The following is a 23,258-nucleotide window of genomic DNA, read 5'->3' on the forward strand; positions in this document are numbered from 1 at the left end:
GAAGTGATGGGACCAGAACCATGATCTTCCTTTTCTGAATGTTGAGCTTTAAGCCAATTTTTTCACTCTCCTCTTTCACTTTCATCAAGAGGCTTTTTAGTACCTCTTCACTTTCTGCCATAAAGGTGGTGTCATCTGCATATCTGAGGTTATTGATATTTCTCTCAGCAGTCTTGATTCCAGCTTGTGCTTCTTCCAGTCCAGCGTTTCTTATGATGTATTCTGCATATAAATTAAATAAGCAGGGTGTCAATATACAGCCTTGGCATATTCCTTTTCCTATTTGGAACCAGTCTGTTGTTTCATGTCCAGTTCTAACTGTTGCTTCCTGACTTGCATACAAATTTCTCAAGGGGCAGATCAGGTGGTCTGGTATTCCTATCTCTTGCAGAATGTTCCACAGTTTATTGTGATCCACACAGTCAAAGGCTTTGGCATAGTCAATAAAGCAGAAATAGATGTTTTTCTGGAACTCTCTTGCTTTTTCCATGATCCAACGGATGTTGGCAATTTGATCGCTGATTCCTCTGCCTTTTCTAAAACCAGCTTGAACATCAGGAAGTTCACAGTTCACATATTGCTGAAGCCTGGCTTGGAGAATTTTGAGCATTACTTTACTAGCGTGTGAAATTGTGTGAAAGTGGATGAGTGCAGTTGTGCGGTAGTTTGAGCATTTTTTGGCATTGCTTTTCTTTGGGATTGAAAGGAAAACTGACCTTTTCCAGTCCTGTGGCCACTGCTGAGTTTTCCAAATTTGGTGACATATTGAGTGCAGCACTTTCACAGCATCATCCTTCAGGATTTGAAAAAGCTCAACTGGAATTCCATCACCTCCACTAGCTTTGTTCGTAGTGATGCTTTCTAAGGCCCACTTGACTTCACATTCCAGGATGTCTGGTTCTAGGTGAGTGATCACACCATCATGATTATCTGGGTCGTGAAGCTCTTTTTTGTACAGTTCTTCTGTGTATTCTTGCTGCTGCTTCTTAATATCTTCTGCTTCTGTTAGGTCCATACCATTTCTGTCCTTTATTGAGCCCATCTTTGCATGAAATGTTTCCTTGGTATCTCTAATTTTCTTGAAGAGATCTCCAGTCTTTCCCATTCTGTTGTTTTCCTCTGTTTCTTTGCATTGATTGCTGAAGAAGGCTTTCTTCTCTCTCCTTGCTATTCTTTGGAACACTGCATTCAGATGCTTATATCTTTCCTTTTCTCCTTTGCTTTTCACTTCTCTTCTTTCCACAGCTATTTTTAAGGCCTTTTCAGACAGCCATTTTTCTTTTTTGCATTTCTTTTTCATGGAGATGGTCTTGATCCCTGTCTCCTGTAGAATGTCACGATCCTCTGTCCATAGTTCATCAGGCACTCTATCTGTCAGATCTAGTCCCTTAAATCTATTTCTCACTTCCACTGTATAATCATAAGGGATTTGATTTAAGTCATACCTGAATGGTCTAGTGGTTTTCCCTACTTTCTTCAATTTCAGTCTGAATTTGGCAATAAGGAGTTCATGATTTGAGCCACAGTCAGTTCCCAGTCTTGTTTTTGCTGACTGTATAGAGCTTCTCCATCTTTGGCTGCAAAGAATATAATCTATCTGATTTTGGTGTTGACCATCTGGTGATGTCTATGTGTAGAGTCTTCTCTTCTGTTGGTAAAAGAGGGTGTTTTCTATGACCAGTGTGTTTTCTTGGCGAAACTCTATTAGCCTTTGCCCTGCTTCATTCTGTACTCCAAGACCAAATTTGCCTGTTACTCCAGGTGTTTCTTGACTTCCTACTTTTGCATTCCAGTCCCCTATAGTGAAAAGGACATCTTTTTGGGGCGTTAGTTCTAAAGGGTCTTGTAGGTCTTCAGAGAACCCCACTCTATACCATGAGCCTAACAAGATACTGCTTTTTCCCAGAGTCATCTTTTAAAAGAAATGTGAAATTTAGTGTAAAATTTTATTAGGAAAAAAGTACCATTGTGCTGCGTAATACAAATATGGAATTCATCACAAAAAGAAATATTCTTTTAAACTATATTTAATAAAACAGGAAAATATTTCTCTTTCTTCTTATTGATTTCTATGCTATGTCTGAAAATTAAGGTAGTCAATGGCTTTAGTGTGTGTGAGTCCCTTGGACTGCAGGAAGATCAAACCAGTCAATCCTAAAGGAAATCAACCCTGAATACTCATTGGAAAGATGGATGCTGAAGCCGAAGCTCCAGTAGTTTGGACTCCTGATGCGAAGAGCCAACTCACTGGAAAAGGCCTGATGCTGGAAAGATTGTGGGCAAAAGGAGATGGGGGTGGCAGAGGATGAAATGATTGGATGGCATCACCAACTCAATTGAAATGAACTTGAGCAAACTCCGGGAGATAGTGGAGGACAGAGGAGCCTGGTGTGCTGCAGTCCATGGGGTCACAAAAAATCAGACATGACTTAGAAAAAGAACAACAACATGTGTGTGTTTAACAAAGAGAACTAACAGGAATATTTATGAAAAGTGAAAAAAGTGAAAGTTGCTCAGTTGTGTCCAACTCTTTGCGACCCCATGGATTATACAGTCCATGGATTTCTCCAGGCCAGAATACTGGAGTGAGTAGCCTTTTCTTTCTCCAAGGGATCTTCACAACTCAGGAATCGAATCAGGGTCTTCTGCATTGCAGGCTCTTTTTTTTTTCTTTACCAACTGAGCTATCAGGGAAGCCCAAGAGGGGTATGCATAGGTGTTTTGAAAAACTGAACATAACTATACAGTGGAAACAGTGTCAGACTTTATTTTTTGGGGCTCCAAAATCACTGCAGATGGTGATTGCAGCCATGAAATTAAAAGACACTTAATCCTTGGAAGGAAAGTTATGACCAACCTAGATAGCATATTCAAAAGCAGAGACATTACTTTGTCAACAAAGGTCCGTTTAGTCAAGCTGTGGTTATTCCAGTGGTCATGTATGGATGTGAGAGTTGGACTGTGAAGAAAGCTCAGTACTGAAGAACTGATGCTTTTGAACTGTGGTGTTGGAGAAGACTCTTGAGAGTCCCTTGGACTGCAAGGAGATACAACCAGTCCATTCTAAAGGAGATCAGTCCTGGGTGTTCATTGGAAGGTCTGATGTTAAAGCTGAAACTCCAATACTTTGGCCACCTCATGCGAAGAGTTGACTCATTGGAAAAGACTCTGATGCTGGGAGGGATTGGGGGCAAGAGGAGAAGGGGACGACAGTGGATGAGATAGCTGGATGGCATCACCGACTTGATGGACATGAGTTTGAGTGAACTCCAGGAGTTGGTGATGGACAGGGAGGCCCAGTGTGCTGCGATTCATGGTGTCGCATAAAATTGGACACGACTGAGTGACTGAACTGAACTGAACTGATACCTTACATACCCATACATTTATTTATAATATTTATTGTTCACTTGTGCTACATATTGCTTTAAATGATTGGCTATGTCACTAAGCATATAAATATCTAAAATTTTGTTTTGCATATATATATATATCAAACTTTTTATTTTATATTTAAATAAAGCTGATTAATGATGTTGTGACAGTCTCAGGAGGACTGCAAAGGAATTCAATCATACATATACATGTATCTGTTCTGTTTTTCTTATATATTGATGGGAAGATCTTAACTGGTATTACACTGACTTTCAATCTCCATTTATATTTTAGCCTATTTGTATCACACTTCAATTGTTTACACTTACAAGAGTGTCAATAACAAACCTAGACAGTTCTTAAATTTGCAAAGCTACCCTGATTTGGCCTGCTTGGATCAGGCCTCTCTCTCTGACTAACCCCCTACCTCACTACAACTCACTACAACTGGACTTCCCCGGTGGCTCAGCTGGTAAAGAATCCCCCTGAAATGTGGGGGACCTGGGTTCAATCCCTGGGTTGGGAAGATCTGCTGGAGAAGGGATAGGCTACCCATTCTAGTATTCTTGCCAGGAGAATTTCATGGACTTATAGTCCATGGGGTCACAAAGAGTTGGACTCAACTGAGTGACTTTCACTACAACTACCATTGTCATATATTTTTCAACTTCAGTCATACATGTAGAAACACGAATTAAACACCAATGAGTAAAGAAAACAGTGGAATAGGCAGTGCTGATAACTTAGAGGAATTTTTAGAGGAATTACCCACTGATAAATTATCAAGTGAATAATACCAAACTGGATTTCAAACTACTCTCCTCCATCTTCCCCCCCCCCCAACAAAATAGTACATTAAAGTGGCTCTTGTATAGTAGTAAGCCCTGATATTATATTTGCTACCACTAGCCCCATGGCTTTCTTCACAAGTGAATATTACAATTAAGCATTCCCTTTTATGGAAGTGTCATAATTAGGTTAGACTTGAAATGACTTTTTGAAATGTAAGTAAGAATGGTAATTGTCTTATTTATTGTTATGCTCTCAATATCTGGAGCTTTGCTTTGCATGAAGAAGGTGAGAAATACAGATTTAAGCAAGTGAGTAAATCTATAGCTGACATTTATATCTGTTTACCACAAAGAAGGACTGTAAAATCTATGGAACTGTCTTGCAAAGATACTTCCTTTTTGAAGATGCCATGTAACAAGTTTTTGTTGTTATTCAGTCACTAAGTCATGTCTGACTCTTTGCCACTCCATGGACTGCAGCATGCCAGGCTTCCCTGTCCTTCACTGTCCCGGAGTTTGCTCAAATTCATGTCCATTGAGTTGGTGATGCTGTCTGATCATCTCATACTCTGCTGTCCCCTTCTCCTTTTGCCTTCAATCTGGCCCAGCATCAGGGTCTTTTTCAGTGAGTTGGCTCTTTGCATCAGGTGGCCAAACTAAATTGGAGCTTCAGCATTAGCCCTACTAAGGTTCATTAATAATTGGTTTGTTTTAGAAAGCAAAATAAAAATTAGGTATAACACACATGCAGATCTATGTCAAAATGGGATCATATGGCAGCTTTTGTTAATTTTCTTTTTGAATAGCTAGAAGTAAGTTTGATTACAGTTTTTGGCCCAAAACACTGGCTTTTGATCTTCTATTTGTATAAGAGTGTATCTGCATCTATTTCTACCAACTACTTTCTTCTGCTAATACTATGTTTTCTCTGGTTCTTTGTACATTTTCATTCAAGTCCTAAATGTGGACCTTTTCCAAAGTTCTGTCTGGACTCTAACTTAGATCATTTCACACATCTTTAAATATAACTCACATACAAATTGTATCCTAAAATGTCACCAGTAGCTTTTATTTGTCACCGCAATGTTTTTATTGTTACTTTGCCTTGAAAGGTCAAAAAACAAGCCTTTTTTCCCCCATTCCTAATTGTGCTTCTCTTGAATTCCATATTTCTTATACTGTTTTACTGTTTTCCCAGTAGTTTAAAACTGAATCCTTATACACATCTTATCTCTCTCCTCAAGACTCTCAAATAAAGTCGGTTGCTTAAAAAAAAAATAAATCCCATCAGTACTTTCTTTACCTTCATCTTTCACATCTTTATTCTATCACATTGACTCATTTTCCTCCTGCACCATTACTGTTGGGCTTCCCAGGTGGTACAGTTGGTAAAGAATTTGCCTGCCAGTGCAGGAGATGCAGAAGGCCCAGGTTTGATCCGTGGGTCAGGAAGATGCCCTGGAGGAGGAAATGGCAACCCACTCCAGTATTCTTGCCTGGAAGGTTCCATGGACAGAGGAGTCTGGCAGGCTCCAGTCCATGGGATTGCAGAGTTGGACCTGACTGAGCGCAGCACAGCACTGTAACTATTACCTACTCTTCCAGTAGTGCACTGTATGTCTTTTTCTTTCAGTTAATCGTCTACATTGCATTCAGCAAATGAAAAAGTACTGCTTTGCTTACTTTATGTACCTAATTCAACTAAATAAGATATAAATCCCAAACTTGACTTTCCAGACCACCTATGTTAAACTTTTAGTGTACTATTTTAAATTCTAACCTCTACAAAATATTCATGTACATTATACTCCAGAAAATTCAACTAATTGCTTTTCCACAAATATACCATGACATTTCCTAGCTCTGTGCATTTTTTAGGCTCTTCCTTCAACTAAGAATGTACTTTAACCTCCTTTCTTCCGTTTATTATGGCTTTCCAGGTGACATAGTAGTAAAGAATCTGCCTGCCAATGCAAGAAACTCAAGAAACTCAGATTCAATCCCTGAGTTGGGAAGATCCCCAGGAGGAATAAATGGCCACCCACTCCAATATTCTTGCCTGGAAAGTTCCATCGACAGAGGAGCCTGACAGGCTACAGTCCATGGGATTGCAAAGAGTCAGACACGACTAAGCAGGCATTTCTATTTAAGTCTACTACCTGAAATTTTCTTCTCTTTCATGGCTCTCCTTGTGGCAATAGTCAATTATGGTTGTGCTCCAAAATTTAGTGGTTTAAAACAACTAACATTTATTATCTCATAATTTCTTTGCTTCACGAGTCTGAGTATAATTTGGCTAGATGCCTCCATCTCACTCTTTCCCTAAGTTTCAATCAAGTGTCAGTCAGGGCTGCAGTTATCTTAAGGCTTGACCAGGAAGAGAGTCTACTTCTAGACTCATCTATGTGGCTTCTGGCAAGATACAGCCCATTGCAGATTACTGACTGAAGCTGTTCCTGGCTTGTGATTATTGTAGATTACTGACTGAAGCTGTTCCCGGCTTGTGATTACAGGCTGCCCTCAATCCTTTGCCACTGCACAGTGCAGCTCCCCGTGTGGGCATTTGCTTCACCTGAGTAGGAAAGAGAACACAGAGACCAAGGCAGATGGAAACCAGGATAGCTTTGTCATGTCACCTCAGAAGTGACATCTGGTCACCTTTGTAGTATTCTCTCCATGAATTTAGTGTCTCAAAGGATAACATAAGGATGTGAATGTATTGGGAGTCAGGGATCTTTGGGAGCCAACTTAGATGCTGTCTACCAACCACACTCTTCAATTGCCATCCCTTGCTTGGTTCTCACAGGAAATATAAATCTCTGTTGAATCCTATACTAGTTGATTGGCTTTGGCTTTTTACCTCTAATCACTTTTCTCTTTTTTCTTAGAATACTTCATACATACTAGCTATTGACTCTAATAAATTGAATTTGAAGTATATTTCTGTCTGTTCTTGTTCAGTCTTTTAGGTTGTGTCTAACTCTTTTGCAACCCCTTGGACTGTAGCCAGCCAGGCTCCTCTGTAGCCAACCTGGCTTCTCCAGGTAACCAACTTTCCACCATTAAACTGATGCTATGACCATCGTAGTACATTCCATAGGCTTCCCCAGTGGCTCAGTGGTAAAGAATCGCCTGCCAGCACTATTTACAATAGCTAGGAAATGGAAGCAACCTAGCTGTCCATCAATGGATGAATGGATAAAGAAGTTGTGGAATACTACCCAGCCATAAAAAGAAACTGGAGTCAAGGAATTGTGGAGTCAATTCTAATGAGGTAGATGTTACACAGAGGGAAGTAGGTCAGAAAGAGGAAAACAAATAGCGTATATTAAAGCATAATCTGGAATCTAGAAAGATGGTGCTGATGAACCTATTTGCAGGCAGCAGTGGAGACACAGACAGAGAGTGCAGACTTGTGGACACAGTGTGGGGGGAGGAGGGGTGGGACAAGTGGGGAGAGGCGCATGGGAACATATACACCACCATGTGTGAAGTAGCTTCCCAATGGGAGTTTGCTGTATGACTCAGGGGACTCAAACCAGGGCTCTGTGACAAGCTAGAAGAGTGGGATGGGGTGGGAGGTTGGAGGGAGGTTCAAGAGGGAGAGGACATATGTATACATAAGGCTGATTCATGTTGATGTTTGGCAGAAACCAACACAGTATTGTAAAGCAATTATTCTTCATTTAAAAATAAATAAATAAAAAGAAAAGAATCTCTTGCCAGTGCAGGAGACATGGGTTTGATCCTTGGGTTGAGAAGATCCCCTGGAGGAGGAAATGGTAACGCACTCCAGTATTCTTCCTTGGGAAACCCCATGGACAGAGGAGCCTGGTGGGCTACAGTCCATGGAGTTGCAAAGAGCTGGACATGACTTAAGAGGCTAAACAACAACAACATATTTGTATGTACCACCACATTATGCATGTAGTATTTTCTGACTAAATATTGCTTAATTGTTTCCATTTCTGTCACAATGTCTCCTAATTGGAGAAGCAGTTTCTTGGTTCCTTCCTATATAAACCCTTACCTCTAATTTCATGAACACTCCAACCAGAAAGACCAACATAAACTTGCAAAATACCCAGTGGAAGAAACTTGTAAAATGGTCCAACCTTTATTTTCCCTTTCTGGACTCAAGGCATAAGGCCATTGTGGTTTTTAATGGTGCAATATTTTTGAACAAATATTTGCTATAACAAAATATTCTTGAGATCAAGACACAATTCTAACTGCCACATTGCTTTGAACATGGTGATATACAAATACTTGAATATATGAAAGACTAAGATAAAGTAAGAATCATTTAGAAATCTATAAAAGTGCAAATTTGATGCATGAAGCAGGGCACCCAAAGCTGCTGTTCTGAACCAAGAGGGATAGGATAGGGAGGGAGTTGGGAGGGTTGTTCAAGATGGTGGAGCACATGCACACACATGGCTGATTCATGTCAATGTATGGCATAACCCACCACAATATTGTAAAGTAATTTGTCTCCAATTGAAATAAATTAATTTTAAAAAGAAATCTATTAAAAAAATAGTCCTAATGGCATTTCATCTGTATTCATATCATTTTCTACAAAAAGCATCTAGAAATTGCTGATTAACCCATCACCTTGAGATAAGTACACAGAATTTCTATCTTCTGCCATATATTGTTCAAGATTTGTATGCTGAAAAATTAATCTGAAACTCAACCTAAGAGGATTGGTTTATAAGTTATATCCAATCCATCTTATTGAAATCTAAATCTAGACAATAATCTCATAAAATATAGTGTAATAATTTCATAAAAATAGCCAAATAATGAACTGATATTAGCATCCTCACCTCATAAAATATGGGGAAAGTGGGTAATCATTATTTTTCACACATTAGTCAACTAACACTATACATTATTTATTTCTATAAATTCTGCTGTAAAATTTAATGTCTTTTTAAATAGTTTCCAGATACATTGTCTACATAAGTCATATGCTCTTACCAGAAATGCTTGACTTGCTTTAAGAGAATCCAATAGTGGCCAGTCAAAATTGAATGCCTATCATAGGCCTATTAAATGACAGTGATTATTATTTTCTTCTTACAACACTCTGCTTTATTCATTTCTTCTAAAAACAATGAAGTGCATTTAAACAGTTATGCATGCTAGTTATAAATATATTATTTCTATAATTTTTACTACTAGCATCAAAGTGAAGCCCCATTGTTGTTGATTTTAACCATTGATGACTTTCCATGGTCAATTGCAAGGCCAAAGGAATTGTTGGTGATGCTACAGAAATATTTCAAAAACAGTATTGCCCCACATGATACACAGAACTGTCATAAATTAAATGCACCATCTGGTGCTGTTTAAATAAAATAATGATTTGAAAGCTCCACAAAACATATAGGAACTTCAGGAAACAAAGTTTTGCTGCAAATAAAGGTAGAAAACTTGATTCCAGAAGAAAAGGGAGGAAACCACAAAGTCCTGAATTCCCTCTGAGGTTAAGTTAGAATCCAGGTCTCCCTGAACTCAGTTCATTTTGCATCAGATCTTTAGTTGATCTGGTTTCCCAAAAGATATAAGTTTAGCTTTCATAATTCATTTCCAGTTTGGCCTGGAATAAGATAGCTTACCTCCACATTCCTGGCAAGCAACATTTCTTTGCTGGAAGAAAAGTTCACCTCTTAACTGAATGTTTGGCTAGAGATCAGGAAAAAATAAGATCCGATTTCTTTTACACTTGACTTCCTTTTTCATATGACCCTTACACAGAATTGTCTTTATTCTTCACTCTGTCAGCTGGAATAAAATAAATTATGCCAGTTCCTGTTCATCTGGCACCCTTAGGAATTCTTAAACATACTCCACAAATAATGTATCTTTCAGTTCATTGAAATCTAGCAGCTTGAGAATACATCTCAAACAAAGGATGTGAAATGGTCTTTACATCCTAAAAGGCCTAATGTACCAACTGCCTTTAAACTGGTATTTGATTTTCCAGGCTTCTCACTAGTGTCAGAGTTCCTTCTTTACAATGTTGCTGACTCCTCAGTTTTAGCCTTTTCTCTTTTTGCCTTCTGGTCATGCACATTTCCCTCCTGCAGTTTTTAAACTGCTATTGCTTCATTTACACAAGGTAGCAATCCCCTACCAGCTCTTTCTTTCTCCCCTCCTGTTTCTTTGAACAGCCTGATCAACAGGGAAAGGCATGGAAGAAGGAGGTAGAGAAACCTGTGGGTTCTAGAGCCCATTTGCAGGAAGAGAATGGCTATAAATGATCCGGTTTAATATTTATTAAGTGTTTTCTGTGCCAGTGTATGAATGAGAGAGTTGAACTATCCTCATATAATGAGTAAAAAGATGTCAGTCTTACAATGAAATAAGAAACTTACCAACAAGAATGGTGTTTAATAAAATTTACCAATTGTTGAAATCATATAAATATTTTCTTGTTTGACAAAGTAGAATGCTATTGTTCAGTCGCTTAGTTGTGTCTGACTTTGCGACCCCATGGACTACAGCACGCCAGGCTTCCCTGTCCTTTACTATCTCCCAGGGTTTACTCAAAAAGTAGAATAGAGGAGCTTGTATTACATGGGAGGTCTTCTATAATTACTTAGCTCAAATATTTCTCTATCTATGTCTATACTGTAGGTACGTACCTATACCTATCTTTCTATTTATCTATCTGATCTATTAGGTATTGATCTATCTGTGTGTGCATGCTCAGTCACTCTGTCATCTGACTCTTTGCAACCCCATGGACTGTAGCCCACCAGGTTCCTCTGTCTATGGAGTTTTCCAAGCAAGAATTCTGGAGCAAATTGCCATTTCCTCCTCCAGGGGACCTTCCCAGCTCAGGGATGGAACCTGCGTCTCCTGCATCTCCTGAATTGGCAGGTGGATTCTTTACCCATGGGGAGCCCCCATTTACCTATCCAGTTACATATCTGTCTATCAAAAGAGAACACTATTGCTCCACCACTAACATTATATACCCTTCAGGGTGTCTAGTACAGTGTCTGAAACATTGCAGGCTCTCAGATCCTTGTTCAGTTGGTCTGAAGTGAGTTTTTGAGTATAAAATGTGTGTGTGTGTGTGTGTGTGTATACATATACATAAACAGAAGAATTTACTAAAGATTCAATAGGAACAAAAGTCTATGAACTGTTTCCTGCTGAATGTTCAGAGTGAGAAGGAAAATAAGGAAATATATTCATCAGGGTCCATTCAGGAAGCAGTGATTATGCCAGCTATTTTAATGGAAAGAGTTTAATACAGGAAATTAAACCAATACGGAAAGACTACAAAAGCAAAAAACGAACTGCGGTGACACAGAAATAGTGATTTCGAGTGACAGCCTTCATCTTTAGGGCAAGTGAAACAGGAGGGAACAACTGGTCATTAGACGCTTGAAGTTTGGAAAGGCGTCTCATGAGGCTGAGACCCAAAACTCCAAGGAAAGCTGTTGTCAGTGATGCTGGGACCTCAGAAACTGAGGAGGAACTCTGAACTCACACCTCTGAGGAACTGGGCACCGGTTGGCTGGTGCTAATATCTCTGATATGGCTAGTTAGGATGTAAAACAAACCAACAAAAAGAGAAGGTGGAAATTGTTACCAGTTACCCCTGACATGAATGTTCCACACCCTGCTCTAATCTGTGGCTGACCTCTTGTTATGCTTCCCTCTCTCTCGCTCACCCAGCATCAGTCACACTTGCCTCTGTGTTCTTGTCTCAGGATTCGACACTGGCTTTTGCCCTCATTGGAAACCTCTTTCTCCAGATTCCCATATGGCTCACCCCTCAGTTCCTTTAAACATTTGTTCCAACGGCATCTTCCCAATGAGGTTTTCCTAACCGTGGTTAAGAGAATTCTCTATTGCAAACTCATCTGTCCCTCACTCTGTATCTTTTTCCTTGCTTTATTTGTTTACCTAGTTCTTACCACTCTCTAATATACTATATAACTTATAATGTCTGCTCCACAAGGGCAAGTTTTTGGTCTGTTTTGTTAATGTCCATAGCACCTGGTCAGCCACATGGTAGATCTCAGAAAATATTGTTGAATGAATGAACTGGGACAAAATAAGAAACTGCAAAACACTGGGGTGCTGAAAAATGTTAGCTGCTAAAGAAAGGTAATGAAGCATGAAAGCAATAAAGAGGCTGGTGGATTTAGTGAGTTTGTGATCACTGATGGCTATCGAAAGGTAGTTTTAACAGGAAATAGAAATCATATTTTAAAAGCCTGAGGAGAGAGTGGGTGTTAAGGCAATGACGGTGGTCTTTTTCCTTTCAAAGATGTTATTCCTTGAATGTACAGAAAGACATGGGAAAAAGCTATTAATTTTTGAAGACGAGAATGTGGGACTATTTTTAGGTTGAGGAGTAACACAAAACAAGAATTTGATAGTTTTTAAAACACATTTTTGAGGGAAAATAAGGCAATTGATTGTGAGCCTAAATAACATGGTTAGGCTTCAAAAATAAAAACCCATGGAGTTGGGGAGGCTCAAGAGGGAGGGATATATATATATGTGTGTGTGTGAGTGTGTGTGTGTGTGTGTGTGTGTTTACATATATATATATATAAAAGTATGGCTGATTTGTGTTGTTACATGACAGAAAGCAACACAACATCGTAAAGCAATTATCCTCCAATTAAAAAATAAATTAAAAAAAGTAAAATCTCACTGTCCTCTGAAACTGGAAGAAAAGCAGGAAAGTGGAGGTGAAAATTTTTGTTTCCAGGCTAAGAGGAAAGTATCAGAATGCCTCTGAATGACTTAGAAAGTTGAGTCATCTAGTTATACCACCTGATCAGAACGAGAAAGAACAAATGTTCTGTAGCAGCAGCAGGGTCAGAATGAGGGCTCCAGCAAGTGAGAACCATGAGTGCCCAGAACTCTCGTCCTGCCCTCTGAGGTGGTGGGGGAGCAACATTCACATGGTTCCTCAACTTTTTCCTGCAGCAGCATTTCCCAGGGCAAGTACAGGATTACAGGAAGGATATTTGCATTTGTCAACATTGCTTCAGATTTGAACAGATGGCAATGATCTGAGAGCAACTGGTAGACACAAAGCCAGTGTTGATTTGAGCTTCTCTCTAGGACTTGGCAAGTAGAAAGTGAGAAGGAAGGAAAGAGAATACTTATCATTTGCTTAGGTTTTTGAGGAATGCAGGATGTGTGGTAGGGAAGACCTAGCTTTCATTTAACGTAAGTGGTAGAAAGGACATTTGCAACAACATTAATAATGTAGGAGAGGTCCCTTCAGCTGAAGCCAACTCATACCACCAAAGCATACAGTGGAAAGAGATAGATGGCCAGCCAGCAGAGAGAATTGGAAACAGAAAGTGGCATTAAGGAAAATTAATGAGTGTAGTGTAGTTGAAGTCGGTCTTCTGGGATGGTTAGTGAGGTATCACATGAAGAAGAAAGCAAGTCTTTCATGAGTAGTCTTCAGAGAACTTAGGGAAAAATTGACCTCAAAGTGGTGCATTCAGATGATATGTTTGTTCAGTGTGGTGATTCTCATGTTTGACCTTAGTAGTCCCTACATTCCCTCCACAGTTGAGCTTGTGAGACAAGCAAGTGATTCTGTAAAACTCAAGGGACACTGCCAAGGTACCAGTCTATTACTGTCTCTCTCTCTCTCTCTTTTTTTTTTCTGTAGGAAATGCATTAATTAAAGTACATATTTATGTGATCATATATCTATTGATTGCTTTCAAACACAGATTTAAAATTCTTTACAAACATTATTGAAGTACTTGGGCTCCTGAGATTTGTGGTATATATAATATTTAAGGAGATTAAACCAATGTTGGTATACCAAAAACTGAATAGAGAAATTAGTGTCTATATAAATCCCCTGATTCTTTATCAGATGTCCTTTCAGTTTTTATTTTTGCATCAAATTCTGAGTACTTTGGGGCACTAAATTTCCTAGTATTTTAAACATGCGACTAAGATAAACTAATAATATGCATCACTGATGCAGTGGGCATGAACCTGGACAAACTTCAGGAGATGGTGAAGGACAAGGAGGCTTGGCACACTGCAGTCCATGGGGTCACAGGGAGTTGGATGCAACCGGAAGACGGAATAGCAACTAGTACATTTAACTTTCTCATTTATGCCATTTCAGTTTCTTCAAAATAAAGTTTAAAAAATAAAATGTAGTTTGTCACTTTATAGACTAAGAGTATACAACTTTTAAGATGAGTATAATTAAGAACTGTTGATAAGAAACAGTTTTTAAAAAATTATTATAAAAACTGAATTTTTCAAGTCACTGTATGCTTATACTAGTTGTTTTCTGTAGCTTTGCATTATCCTGGTTTGGTTAACTCTCACATCTTTAATATTTTAGTCATGCTATTTATTTGACTGATAACATTAGATTATGCCTAGCATTATGGTATCTCCATTTCTTTTGATCTAATTAAGTTCACAGAAAGTGAAAATTCTAGAAATACAGCCTTCAAATGGGTACGAAGTACAAAACACTTGAAACCAACCAATGCTTGGGGTGTTATGTCATCTATGAAGAGCTCATACCTTAAAAATTAGCAATGCCCAGAAGGCTTTTAGTTTTGAATAGCTATAAATTATGCAAACCATCCTTCCTTATCATGGTAATTAAGTACAAATTTAATAATGTGTAATTGAGAAACTGGGCTTCTCTGGTGATTCAGTGGTAAAGAATGCCCCTGCCAGTGCAGGAGATGTGGGTTAGATCCCTGGGTTGGGAATTTCACCTGGACAGGAAAATGGCAACCCACTCCTCTATTCTGGCCAGGAAAATTCCATGAACAAAGGAACGTGGTGGGCTTCAGCCCTTGGGGTTGCAAATAGTCGAACATGACTTAGTAACTAAACAACAGCAATGACAATTGAAAATCTAGTTAATTTTTATATTTTTAGTTTTTAAAATGATCTCCCTATTGTAATTCATTCACATTTTGGAATTAAATGGAAAATGTCAAAAGGATTTTAAAATCTTCATAAACACTAATGGAGTACAAAAGTCCCTACGCTTCATTTGACAACAAAAATATTCATATTTGCTAAACCTACTGGACTTAATGGGCTTCTCTCATAGCTCAGCTGGTAAAGAATCTGCCTCCAATGCTGAAGACCTGGTTCAATTCCTGGGTTGGGAAGATCCTCTGGAGAAGGGATAGGCTACCCACACCAGTATTCTTGGGCTTCCCTGCTGGCTCAGACAGTAAAGAATCTGCCTGCAATACAGGAGACCTGCTTTCAATCCCTGTGTTGGGAAGATCCCCTGGAGGAGGGCATGGCAACCCACTTCAGTATTCTTGTCTGAAGAATCCCCATGGACAGAGGAGCATGGCAGGCTAAAATCCATGGGGTCACTAAGAGTCAGACACAACTGAAGACTAAGCGCAGCACAGCTCGGACATAAGATGAAATATACATATAAACCACCTCTTAGTTCAGGCACATGTCCTTCTGTAGACTGTTCTAGATTCAAACATTTCTAAAATAGCGAATTTATACTATCAATCCATCAACCACAGCTTTCTATTAATAGAATTTTATACATGAAAACACATCCTTTTCAAAAATGTACTCAACTTGCAAACCAGCCCCACAATGCTTTTATTTTAAAAAATTAATTTATATTGGAGTACGTGAACTGTGAACTTCCAGATGTTCAAGCTGGGTTTAGAAAAGGCAGAGGAACCAGAGATCAAATTGCCAACATCCGCTGGATCATGGAAAAAGCAAGAGAGTTCCAGAAAAACATCTATTTCTGCTTTATTGACAATGCCAAAGCCTTTGACTGTGTGGATCACAATAAACTGTGGACAGTTCTGAAAGAGATGGGGATACCAGACCACCTGACCTGCCTCTTGAGAAACCTGTATGCAGGTCAGGAAGCAGCAGTTAGAACTGGACATGGAACAACAGACTGCTTCCAAATAGGAAAAGGAGTATGTCAAGGCTGTATATTGTCACCCTGCTTATTTAACTTATATGCAGAGTACATCATGAGAAATACTGGGCTGGAAGAAGCACAAGCTGGAATCAAGATTGCTGAGAGAAATATCAATAACCTCAGATATGAAGATGACACCACCCTTATGGCAGAAAGTGAAGAGGAACTAAAAAGCCTCTTGATGAAAGTGAAAGAGGAGAGTGAAAAAATTGGCTTAAAGCTCAACATTAAGAAAATGAAGATCATGGTATCTGGTCCCATCACTTCATGGGAAATAGATGGGGAAACAGTGGAAACAGTGTCAGACTTTATTTTTCTGGGCTCCAAAATCACTGCAGATGGTGACTGCAGCCATGAAATTAAAAGATGCTTACTCCTTGGAAGGAAAGTTATGACCAACCTAGATAGCATATTCAAAAGCAGAGACATTACTTTGCCAACAAAGATCTGTCTAGTCAAGGCTATGGTTTTTCCAGTAGTTATGTGTGGAAGTTAGAGTTGGACTGTGAAGAAAGCTGAGTGCCAAAGAATTGATGCTTTTGAACTCTGGTGTTGGAGAAGACTCCTGAGAGTCCCTTGGACTGCAAGAAGATCCAACCAGTCCATTCTAAAGGAGATCAGTCCTGGGTGTTCTTTGGAAGGACTGATGCTAAAGCTGAAACTCCAGTACTTTGGCCACCTCATGTGAAGAGTTGACTCATTGGAAAAGACTGATGCTGGGAGGGATTGGGGGCAGGAAGAGAAGGGGACGACAGAGGATGAGATGGCTGGATGGCATCATCGACTTGATGGACATGAGTTTGAGTGAACTCCAAAAGTTAGTCATGGACAGGGAAGCCTGGCGTGCTGCAATTCATGGGGTTGCAAAGAGTCAGACATGACTGAGCGACTGAACTGAACAGAACTGATAGTTGCTTTACAAATGTTGTGTAAATTTCTACTCTATAACAAAGTGAATCAGCTATATATATTCCGTCTTTTTTGGATTTCCTTCCCATTTAGCACAAATCACTGAGTAGGGTTCACTGAATTATACAATGGGTTCTCATTCAGTGAGTTTAGTTGCTCAGTCATGTCTGACTCTTTGCAACCCCATGGACTGCAGCATGCCAGGCCTCCCTGGTCAACACCAACTCCCAGAGTTTACTCAAACTCATGTCCATTGACCATGAGTTTTGACTCATCTGCATGTGATTTTGGAGCCCCAAAAATAAAGTCTGTCACTATTTCCACTGTTTCCCCATTTATTTGCCATGAAGTGATGGGACCAGATGCCATGATCTTAGTTTTCTGAATGTTGTTTTAAGCCAACTTTTCACTCTCCTCTTTCACTTTCATCAAGAGGTTCTTTAGTTCCTCTTCACTTTCTGCCATAAGGGTGGTGTCCTCTGTATATCTGAGGTTTTTGATATTTCTTCCCACAATCTTAATTCCAGCTTGTGCTTCAAGCAGTCCAGCATTTCTCGCGATGTTCTCTGCATATAAGTTAAATAAGCAGGTTCTCATTAGTTGCCTATTTTATATATAGTATCCATAATGCTTTTAAAAGTACTTTCTTTATCGATGAAGGAATCTAAATAGTATGCCAAAGTGTACCTAGCCAGTATACATATGTAAAATTTGACTTGCTTTGACTGTGACTAGTCTAATTATTTATGTATCTGCACTATGACCTATAGTGTCACCTAATATTTCCTCACCCTAATATTTCCTTTGAGGTTTAGGAAGGTGTTCTACTAGAATATAGTACTTCTCTGGAGGGTAAACTGTTGACTTCCTCATTATACTCCCCACATTGTAACTATGAAGCATCTTTGAAAAATATGGCAGTTCATGTAAAAAATGTTCATGTTAATGTAAAGAAGCTCATTGTCACAAGAGAAGTTTTTGTAAATTTTTATTTTTCACATAGAAGATGTTCAGCAAACATTGTTTCAGAAATATTCCTTGACATCGATGGAGAATTAAATGCGTGTGTGAAAAGAGAGAGAGAGACCGAGACCAAGAAAGGGAGGGTGAGGGAGAAGGAATGGGAGGGGCCCGATGTTTCTCAGCATTGCCCGCAAAATCCTTAGGTAAAACTTTGATTGGATGACTCTAAGTCACCTATGTGTAACCAATCACTGTCACAAGGCAAACAAAATGCTTAGCCATATTCATATAAATTCACGTTTTCTTTAGAACCATGTAGATCCCCAAACAGGAGTCAGTGACACCTGGGAAAAAAGAAGGAAGGAACGGAATCAACAAAGGAATTTTTAAAATAGATGCAATGTAACTGTAATTTGGAGAAGGCAATGGCACCCCACTCCAGTACCTTTGCCTGGAAAATCCCATGGACGGAGGGGCCTGGTGGGCTGCAGTCCACGGGGTTGCTAAGAGTCGGACATGACTGAGCAACTTCACTTTCACTTTTCACTTTCATGCGTTGGAGAAGGAAATGGCAACCCACTCCAGTGTTCTTGCCTGGAGAATCCCAGGGACGGGGGAGCCTGGTGGGCTGCCATCTATGGGGTCGCACAGAGTTGGACACGACTGAAGCGACTTAGCAGCAGCAGCAGCAGCAATTGTAATTACCTGGATTTGAGTCAAGAAGGACAAACATTTCCTCTCAAAGTTCTTTAATGCTTTTGCAGACATACTGATGCTATATGCATCTGTCTGTTTGACAGAAGACTGGCGCTCACCAGAACACATGCTCCGTAAGGGCAGATACCCTTGTCTTTTTTCCCCTGTGACTATTCATCCACTGTATCTCCAAAGTCCAACACATATTAAGAGCTCAATATGTATTTGAATGAGTGAATAGAAAAAATCTTAAGGTCTCACCAAGTATTTTAATACCCCTGTAGCTTACTTTCTGTTATATTCCAAAATATGTTGTTAAAATCAAAATTAATAAAATATTTGAAGAATTTTCAAAAATGATTTTAATGGAAATTTATTTTAAAAATTAAAAAAACTATTCTATTACCTTGAACATCCATCTACATGGAAATGTTTTCCTAGGTATAGGCTACATGACCATGGGTGAATTGAATCCATGTTGAAAAACTAATTGAACAGTTCAGCCACTCTGTGTTGCTGAGGAGGCTGTTTAATACTTTACAAGTGTCAGGACAAGTCCTGCCAGTTCCTCACAGCTGTGTACAGGCATATAGAGTGTCATGATTCATTGTGCCAAGGCAGATTTCGTATTTTTCTCATTCTTAGTTTTAGTCCTCATGCGTGCATGCTAAGTCACTTCAGTCATATTTAACTCCTTGTGGCCCTGTGAACTATAGCCCACCAGGCTCCTCTGTCCATGGGGATTCTCCAGGCAAGAAGATTGGAGTGGAGTGCCATTTCCTACTCTAGGGGATCTTCCTGACCCAGGGATCGAACACATGTCTCTTACATTTCCTGCATTGGCAGATGGGTTCTTTACCACTACAGTCACCTGGGAAGTTTTAGTCCTCAAACCATGACATTTGTGATCCATGAGCATCTCACATTATTCACCAAAAGTCTGAAAGCAGCAGAAGTTTTGCCCATACTTAGATTTTTCCAAGGTTCTCGGGCAAATACAGGTTGAAAGCAAACACAATAGCTTCAGGGTCAGTGGGAGTGACTTTCCTATTGTATTCTTTGCCTTAGCTTTAGTTGTCTATATTCAATAGTTTTAGGTGACCTTTTTAACAACTTTAAACAAATTTATTTTCTTCTAAAAAAAATAAAATCTAAATGTAATGTTTTTTAGTTTGACCATAAAGCAAGAATATCACAAAGAGGATTCAGTTATTGTGTCCTCGCATAATACATACAAAGTGCATACCTGGAAATCAGCCTCAGGATAGTGTTTTATCAAAAGAACTGAGAGTCCAGCAATAGCAACAGATTAATTTAAAATAAATTGTCTAGTGGTCCTTTGTTGGATCCTAGAACAGAAAATACACATTGCCAAGAAACTAATCAAACTTGAATTTAGTTTGGAGTTTAGTTAATAATTCCATATAAATATTGGTTAATTAGATGAAACAAATGTACCATAGTAATGTAAGACATTAGCAAGAAGGGAAACTTGGTGGGGAGTATGTCTTTAGTACATTTGTAACTACTTTTTAAGTGTAAAATTATCTAATATAATTTTTAAAGCAAATTACATTGAAATTGCTCTTAAAGACATCAAAAATTCCATTCGTTATACATGCCAAAATGATTAAAATTTAACATTTTTCTTTCCTTTTTGCTTAGTATCTCACATTTAACTGTCTAGAGATTCTTTACTATTCCATATGAAGATTCCTAAATTTTTTTCCTACACATAGACTGCTGGAGTTAACTCATTCTCCTGCTGATCCTTTCTCATTTCCTCATTTTTTTTCTCCTTCCCATTGATATCTCAGATTCTCTGTTACCCGTCTCAGTATTTAAACTTATGCTATAAAATACTCTGCAATCATTGAGCAAGATAGAAATTTTGGTTGTGTGTGAGACAATGATTACACATATATTATTTAGAAAGTTATAAATTATAACACAACAGACTTTCAGCAAAGCAATTTATTATAAAACAATTGAAATGTGGTTCATCTATACTTCTAAATAATCTAGCTATATACTTGATATGTAAATGAAGGCTGGATATCATTAAGCTGTTAATCCTCTAAAATTTAATGTGTGCAGTTAAAGAAACTGAAGAAATTCTTACAGAATGTTAATCAAGTTTGAAAACTGATTCTAAGATTTGCATTGAATCAGAAGTAGCCTAGATAGTTTGAAAAAGAGAACAAGAATTAGGAGCCATTCTTATAAGGCAAAATTATCACCATCTATATACCTATATTTTATGTTAACTTCATCTCTGTCTTCTACAAATGACATGTTTCCTAATGGAATATTGTCTTTTTTTCCCATTGCTGTATCTCGTGTTTCTATAGCAATGATTGGCACATCATGTCACTTTAATATTTGTGGAATAGAGCAGTTATACGTGTATAGTCTTTAATATGGTGATTGTGTAGAGGTAGTCGACCAGCAAAAGACCGAGGAAGAAACCCAAGCACACCTTAACCTAGGACCTAGAAATATGTCAAAGGAGTTGTTCAAAATCAGTCAGACTCAAAAGGAATCTGGTTCTGTGCTAAGTCCACTACACTTACATAGCTGAGACATGAAAGGAAAGAAAAGAAGAGGAAAAAAAAAGTGTGCCTGAAACTTCTTTTTGTGTTGAAACATGAAGAAGCATTCAAAAAATTATGGGGCTACGTGTGAAGGTGATAGACGCCACCTTGAAGGGGCAATCTGCAAAATCTGAGTTAATTTATAGATCAAAATAAATAATGGTATTATAACCAACTGGAAAAATTAAGACTCATGAGTCGACATTGATATAGGGAATATGAATGGTGAATGAAAGCAAGAAGAGGGCATCTTCTTGCTAACTCATAAATGTAGAAGAAATGAGAAGAGTAGAAAATTACCATTTGCCAACCATCATAAGCACTTAGATGCAAGAAGAGATTCAATGTGAACATATGGGTGAATCTAAATAAACACTGATTATGTAAAATGATATTAGTATAGTTCAAATTGTTGGAGTAAGATTAAAACACCAGACAAGAGCATACTGTAAATTGGAAGAGGTTGCTGAGAATTCTAGCTTACTATCATTTGTATTGATTGGAAAAGAAAAGAATAAAGGTTGATTTTGGAACTTGTTAAGTTAAAGATATATATAAAATTTCTAAGGTTTTCACTAAGTTTACAGGCAGGATGTTGGAGTGGGGTACAGTTGTTGAGATTGAATGTAGCTCAAAGTAGCTCAGTCACATGCCCAGCAGTATCATGCTAGTTGTTGACAGGAGGCCTCACTACCTTGCCTCACAAACCTCTCCATAGGACCATTTTTTAGTTTGTCTACTATATATGCTTTTAAATAATATGTGTTCTACAGTGGTGGCTCAGATGGTAAAGAATCTGCCTGCAATGCAGGAGACCCGGATTCCATCCCTGGGTAGGGAAGATCCCCTGCAGGAGGAAATGGCAACCCACTCTAGTATTCTTGCCCAGAGAATTCCATGGACAAAGGAGCCTGGCAGGTTACAGTCCATGGGGTGGGAGAGAGTCGGACATGACTGAACAACTAACACTTTCACCTTTCACAATTGTTAAATATGGTGTCATAAGTACACAGGAGCTAAAGCTTTGTATTGTGTTGTTCAAATCATCTGATTCTTAATTTTTAGTTTTGAAATAATGTACAGCACACATAATAAAGCACACAAATGTGCTTAACTTTTCAGATACATACATTTGGGTAAGTGCCGCCAATATCAAGAAACAGAGCATTAGTTATTGTTGTTTAGTCTCTCAGTTGTGTCTGGCTCTTTGCCACCCCATGGACTGCAGCACTCCCGGAGCTTGCTCAAACTCATGTCCATTGAGTCGGTGGTGCCATCCACCATCTCATCCTCTGTCATCCCCTTCCCCTCCCACCCTCAACCTTTCCCAGCATCAGGGTATTTTCAAACAAGTCAGTTCTTTGCATCATGTGGCCAAAGTATTGGCGTTTCAGCTTCAGCATCAGTCTTTCCAATGAATATTCAGGACTGATTTCCTTTAGGATGGACTGGTTGGATCTCCTTGCAGTCCAAGGGATGATCAAGAGTCTTCTCCAACACCACAGTTCAAAAGCATCAATTCTTCGGTGCTCAGCTTTCTTTATAGTACAACTCTCACATCCATACCTGACTACCAGAAAAACCATAGCTTTGACTAGATGGACCTTTGCTGGCAAAGTAATGTCTCTGCTTTTTAATATGCTGTCTATGCCGGTCATAACTTTTCTTCCAAGGAGCGAGTGTCTTTTAATTTCATGGCTGCAGTCACCATCTGCAGTGATTTTGGAGCGAGCCCCAAAAGATAAAGTCTGTCACTGTTTCCACTGTTTCCCCATCTATTTGCCATGAAATGATGGGACCGGATGCCATGATCTTAGTTTTCTGAATGTTGAGTTTTAAGCCAACTTTTTCACTCTAGGTCACTTTAGGTCTTCTTCACTTTCTGCCATAAGGGTGGTGGCATCTGCATATCTGAGGTTATTGATATTTCTCCTGGCAATCTTGATCCAGCTTGTGCTTCAT

The sequence above is a fragment of the Bos indicus x Bos taurus genome, chromosome 14 (genome assembly GCF_003369695.1).
Source record: "Bos indicus x Bos taurus breed Angus x Brahman F1 hybrid chromosome 14, Bos_hybrid_MaternalHap_v2.0, whole genome shotgun sequence".
Classification (NCBI taxonomy): domain Eukaryota; kingdom Metazoa; phylum Chordata; class Mammalia; order Artiodactyla; family Bovidae; genus Bos; species Bos indicus x Bos taurus.